Below are 6,728 nucleotides of genomic sequence, written 5' to 3' on the forward strand. Positions count from 1 at the left end.
TGTGTCGTGTGATTTGGAGGAGTCCCTGCCCACCCTTATATAGTCTGGGGGATAAGGTTACATGGAAAGTCCTAGCCGAACACTAGTAGAGTCCTACACCTAGTCGGGTAGTTACAAGAGAAGTAAGGTACATCCATGTGCTATCCTTACTCTAGAATATTCCTGGTCTGCAAGCAGTCCCGCTGCCCCAGGTCTGACAGTGTTCCTCAGCGATCAGGTACGCTTGGTGTTCCTCCTCAGTAAGCTCCTCCATCATTGCGGCCATTATTTCCCATTTTAACCATCAACTTCTCGAGAATAAATTGAACTTTGCACCATTTTCCAAATATATTTTACCTATTTCTAACAAATTCCAAAAATTTTGGTGGTTTGAGATGTTTTGAAGGATTATACTCAGAATATGCAAGAAACAACACTACATGGAGCATCTACAAAGATGGTGAAACATGGATATAAGATGACACCATTATAAACATTGTCAAATTCCAAATTTGACATTGCCATGTTGAAGAGCTCATCGAGATGATCGAATTGGACATTTGGTTCACCCAATTCGGAGTCCGCACGTAAAACTTATGCAAATTACAAGTTCCGGACTCGGGTTGAGCAGAGGCTGCAGGCCGGCCGGCCTCACCTAGGCTGGCCGGCCTAACACCTTTGCCAAGCACATCATTCCTTGCCACAAGACCATTAGGGACCCTCCAATGGACCCCTATGCACTGGATATACAAGCAAATACAAAAGATATGACCGGAAGGCTTCCACCATGGATCGAACGGCCACAACTCGAAGCAAACTCAATCAATTTCAGCGAAACCAAGTGTGGCTGATTTGTGATGACTATCCACTACACAATGGAAGTTAATTGGATGGATTTGGTGGAAATTCCAGGCCGCCCAGCCTCACATAGGCCGGCCGGCCTAGCAACTCTGCAAGTTGGACCCAAGCAACCGACAACCAACTTCAGGAGGCGATCAGGAGCGTCCACGAGAAGGTCGGCGTCAAACGGAAAAAATCCTAGGCCGGCCGGCCTAGGATAGGCCAGCCAGCCCCACTTTGCAGTGTCTCAAGTTCATCTTCATGTGGAAGCTATGTCAACCAACCCACTTGCTTACAACTAAAGCCTCGGCCAAATACCAACCTCTAGCTAGTATAAATAGGCACCCATCCTCACTTGTGAGACACACACCAAGGAGTTCTCTTATCTCATTCTTAGTTTCTAGAGTAGGTTAGGTAGTTTGGGAGTTATAGTCGAGTCGAGCCTGTCTCGGAATTCCGGAGTCGTCATCGGAAGTCTGGTATAGCTCTTGTATCTTTTACTTTGACATTTATCAATATAAGTTATCTTCTTATCTTTTGGAGATAGCTTTACTTTCCGCATTTATTTATCTTCTCAAGTTATCCTGCTTGAGTGCGGAAGTTCTTTCCTCTAGCTAGGCTTTGTTATCTATCTTGTTTATCGGGATCGTACCTTACGGGTTTTCTCGCCCGGACTAGAGGGCTCAAGTCAGTCCCCTAGGTTGAGGCGGATTTCTCTTGAACGCGTCAAGAGAACTCCTAACACTGAGTACGGACATGGTGTCTGAGCTCAGTGTTAGCTAGAAAGTGTGCTCCACCCCACGGTACCGTTGTGGTAGGCGGCAGGTGGTGATAGTCCTGTCCATCCCTTGTAGTCCACCACGTTCGGGTGTTTTCATAGCAGTAGTGCCGACTGCCGTTGGACTCCCTTCTCATCCCAGTCTGAGTCCTTCCCTAAGGCCGCCAAAGTAAGCTCTAGGCTCCCAATAACTTGTTAGAAGCAAGGTTTATTCTAGAGAGGCTAGCTCAATAGTTTAGAGGTGTTTTAGGAGTCTTTCTCGCTCGTTGTCCATCCAGCTGCTTACCACTCTAAGAATTAGAGTCTCCTGTGTCAGACGGTCATCGTTGGATATTATCTTCTCTATCTTATCAGGCTTACCCCCACTAAGTTAGTCGGTTGATATCTCTAGTAAAGTTTGTCATTTGACTCTTCGACACTCTTTAACCATAGTGCTTCCCTGAGGAAAATTACGATACCCTGGAATACTCCAAGCTGAAGTGCTACAATAGCGATTCTGTGCGCTTGTGGAATCCATATTCTATTGAGCATAAGAAACACCAACAAGCATTTCTGGTGCCGTTGCCGGGGAAGCAATTAGCTAAAGATATCGTCGAATAGTTTGATAAAATTTACTGATTTATCACCGCTAATTTTAGCGAGATTACCATTGCTCTTGGTATCTTTGTGATTTCTGCAGAGTAGTGCATGACCAGTTTTGATCTACCATATCACTTCAACTCAGGTCCAGAAAGAATTGGGTGAATTATTTGACGCATAGTCATCCTACCAGAAGAAAATTTCTTAGGATCAAGGTTTGACAACACCAGTTTCAATACCCATGGCTCAGAAGACACTTCGTCAATTCTCAGCCCCGTCCAATAGCCATATCTCTACTGGACTGGCCAATGACCAAGGCACTGATGGCTTTGAGATAAAGACTGGGCTTGCCAACATGGTCCAAGCAAGTCCCTTCTGCAGAAAGGCATCAGAGGATGTCAACGCTCATCTGCAGAATTTTCTAGAAGTGAGCGGCATAATCAACCCAAAAGGCACTACGATGATAATGTTCACCTTCGGTTGTTCCCATTCTCTTTGCTTGGGAAAGCAAAGACGTGGTTCTACACCTACAAGGAAGGATTCAACACTTGGGATGCGTGCGCCAATGCTTTTCTGGTCAAAGTACTTTCCGGTAGGCAAAACCAACGCCCTTCAGAATAGGATTTCCAGTTTTCAACAACTCCAAGATGAGACAGTCCCGGAAACCTGGGAATGTCTTCAGGAATACATTGCAACATGCCCACACCACGGCATGGAAGAATGGCTTATCATTCAGAACTTCTTCCATGGCCTAAACCAGCGATCGCAATATCACATGGATGCAGCAGCGGGAGGAGCATTCCTCTCCCTCAATGTTGCAGGAGCTAGAATGCTCATCGACAAGGTTGCTTCCAACCAGAGTTGGGAGGGAGATAGGCAGCCAACCCAGGCAAAAGGAATACATGAAATTGACAGTGTCATTATGCTGGCAGTCAAGATGGATCTTCTCATGAAAAAGCTGGAATCTCCACACCAGGAGGTCAACCAGATTACTGAGTCTCAGATGATATGTGAGAAATATGGCAATACTGGACACTCGGGCAAATTTTGCCCATTCACTCAAGAGGATGAGAACACCATTGGGAGTGACACTGCCAATGACTCGGACTACCGTCCTCAGCAAGGTTGGAATTCTAAGCCCGACCTTCCCTTCAGCCAACAGCAAGGTAACAATTTTAATAACAGTTTTCAGCCCTCGCTTAAAAACTTCATGTACGGCCAAAAACAAATTAATGACAACATTAGTAAGAAATTTCTTGCTAATGATAAAACTCTTGAATCTTTGGCTGTGCAACTAGAGGGGTTTAACTCTGTTATTAAAAATTAGTTGAGTATCAATAAATTGATAGAAACTAAAATAACTCAGCTGGCCTCATCCTGTCATAACCATAACATGGGGGAGCTTCCCGAGCAATCGGAAGTGAACCCAAAAGAAAGTGTGAATGTGGTATCTGTGCGGGCAAGACAATCCGCACAGAAACCACATGTTCTGCAGGATGCAGGTACACGTCAGAAGACCGTAACCGCTAGGAATACCGATGCTGAAGACGGGGTGCTGGAGGAGGCCGAAGAATCCAACACCATTGCTACCCAGGAAGACCCTGTGGAACCCCCTAGAACTTCACGGGACCATCACGATACAACCGCCTTACCATTTCTAGACCGGAAAAGGAGGCCGGTGGCCGATGAGCAATTCGGCAAGTTCATCGAGGTAATTAAGAAGCTTTATGGCAACACACCACTTCTTGATACCGTGCAGGTTCCCATGTATGCCAAGTATCTCAAGGATATCCTTGGCAATAAGCGGGTCCTACCGACCACCGCGGTCGTGCAGCTTACGGGTGAGTGTAGCACAGCTATACTCAACCCTCTCCTGGAGAAGAAGAAGAAACCAGGATGCCCCACCATCACATGTTCCATCAGAGCTCAACACTTTAAGCACGCTCTTTGCGATCTACGAGCAAGCATCAGCGTCATGCCAAAGGTAATTTGTGATAAACTTAACCATCATACGCTTGCTCCTATTACCATGTATTTACAGCTAGCAGACCAGTCGATTCATCATCCCGCAGGGATCGCCGAGGATATTCCGGTGAAAATACGGAATTTCTTTGTCCCCGTTGATTTTGTCATCCTCGACATGGAAGTCAACATTCAGATCCCTCTCATATTGGGAAGGCCATTCTTGAGTATGACAAATGCACACATTGATGCGGGAGTTGGAGAAATCCAACTCAACATCAATGGGCAGAAGGAGAGATTCGGTTTCAGACCGAAGGATGAACAATGCTCACAGATCAAAAGTTTCAACCGGAAGGAATCCGTGAAAGAGCTGGAGAAGCCGTATACCCCATCCAACTATACCCTCATCGCATTCATGGAGAATCTTCGAACTCGAGAGGAGATCAAGGTGTATAACCAAAGGAACGCGAAGCGGAATATCCAACGTAAGAAATTTCTTGAATTTGGGAAGAAAGAGATCAAAATAACTCTGCCTACACAAAAGGTGAGGCAGAAGAAAGCATCGCCACCAACGTCTCCAACAGGTGACAGCGACCGAACCCAAGGTATGGATAGTCTCGCTCAGGACGAGAAACTCGAGCCTTTGCCATGAGGTACGTGGTAGTTATCCATTCTTGCATTTGCATATAGGATAGTTTATTTCCTTGCATAGTATTTCCCTTTACATCATGGCATGTTTAAATTCTCGCAAATGCATTCTTTTGATCTTACATTTCATACAAAAAAAATATATCCACCAAGATGGCAGACCTACTGAGCTTCATTCAAGCTTGGGGGGACACCAATGTATCCAGGTAAGTTACTCGACCCGTCCTTTCATGACCAAGTCCTAAAAAAAGAAACAATAACATAAAATAAAATATAGTTAGTTTGAAATAAAAAGAATAAAATAAAATAAATAAATTAAAACACAAAAATGTTTCATGCTTTGAATAAAGCTCCCAACTCATATGTGTGGAAATCCGTGTAAGCTCTTGTCTTGGAGATGATGAATAGTTGCTCTGTCCATGCTTTGCAAGTGCCTCGTTTACAACTTTTTACTCTCCTAGTACATGAATTAGTTGGCACATAAATAGTTCCACTAAAAATCTGGTTGTCTGGGAGCATGAGCTTGATTTCCATGTCTAAGTTGTTGTGAGGTTTGAGATGGCCCGAATCGGGATAAAACTACTTCCTCTAGTAGGGAACCTCTCGGAATTTCTTTAAAATGAAACATAATAAAGATTTCTCCTTTGGTTTACATGTCCTAGCCAGAGCCATAATGTTTTATCATATGAACCGATATAAGCTATCTTGAGTTATTTTGAGCTTTGCTGAATGGTGAGTCCGTTTGAGGGAGGTACTTGCCATCTATTGATCTTTCTCCTTCGCGTACCATTGTTTTGCTAGCCTCAAATGTCTGGCATGTCAATTACCTACTCCGGGTATTGATATTCACCTTCGCCAGACAATTCCCTTCACAATAAAAACCAAAATCTCTACAGTGAGCCTATCCATCTCGAATGGTCTATACAAGCAACGCTCCCTTCCAATAACTCTATCCTCATGGACTATGGGTCATCTTCTTTAAAAAAAACTGGACAAAGAAGCAATGAAAAAAAGAAAAAGAAAAAGGAGATAAGACCCATACCTCCGCTCAAGGGAGTTGAAAAAAAAGGAGCACAAATAAAAAGACCAAAAGTTTTCTAAGTGTGAGTCCATTTCCTCCCTCTCCCCTGAATATTTTACCTTCCATAAGATCGGGATTTGATCGAGTACCAACCTTTGGCGAACCACTCTTTGGCTCGGCAACACAGGTAACCAAGGTATGATCTTCCTACCCAAAACTCCACATATCAGCCTTAGAATAGGAGGAAGATGGTCAAAATTTCCGACCATGGTGAGGATCATACACCTTGAGCGACTTGAGAGTACCATTGGGCAATCTTAAATCACTTTTTGAAAATTTGCAAAATATTCCGAGATAGGAACCTAAACAGGAAGCAGGAAATATTCCGGTGAAGGTTGTTCAATCTCTCAACCGCCCACGAGGGATGAAACGCGAATAAGCACCATATACCAGAAACCAAGGTATGAGCCAACTTATTCAATGTACAAATGGTTAGAGTAATTTGTTGTGAACAAGGTATCTGAAGGGTATGAGCATTGATGCAACTCCTGATCCACCGAGCCTCAGCTTTAGCTTTGCTCGAGGACGAGCAAAAGTTTAAGCTTGGGGGTGTTGGCGGCCATTATTTCCCATTTTGACCGTCAACTTCTCGAGAATAAATTGACTTTGCACCATATTCCAAACATATTTTACCTATTTCTAACAAATTCCACAAGTTTTGGTGGTTTGAGATGTTTTGAAGGATTATGCTCAGAATATGCAAGAAACAACACTACATGGAGCATCTACAAGGATGGTGAAACATTGATATAAGATGACACCGTTATAAACATTGTCAAATGCCAAATTTGACATTTCCATATTGAAGAGCTCGCCGAGATGATCAAATTGGATATTTGGTTCACCCAATACGGAGTCCAC

The 6,728-nt window shown here is 43.9% G+C and overlaps 1 non-coding gene across 1 annotated transcript; it reads right to left on the bottom strand.

The window, feature by feature from the left end:
- Window positions 1-2,783: 2,783 nt before the first annotated feature.
- Window positions 2,784-2,890, bottom strand: LOC120639347. Its single transcript, XR_005661353.1, has one exon. It is a non-coding gene; the product is annotated as a small nucleolar RNA R71 (small nucleolar RNA).
- Between the last annotated feature and the right edge of the window lie 3,838 nt (window positions 2,891-6,728).

Source organism: Panicum virgatum, chromosome 6K, assembly GCF_016808335.1.
Source record: "Panicum virgatum strain AP13 chromosome 6K, P.virgatum_v5, whole genome shotgun sequence".
Classification (NCBI taxonomy): Eukaryota; Viridiplantae; Streptophyta; class Magnoliopsida; order Poales; family Poaceae; genus Panicum; species Panicum virgatum.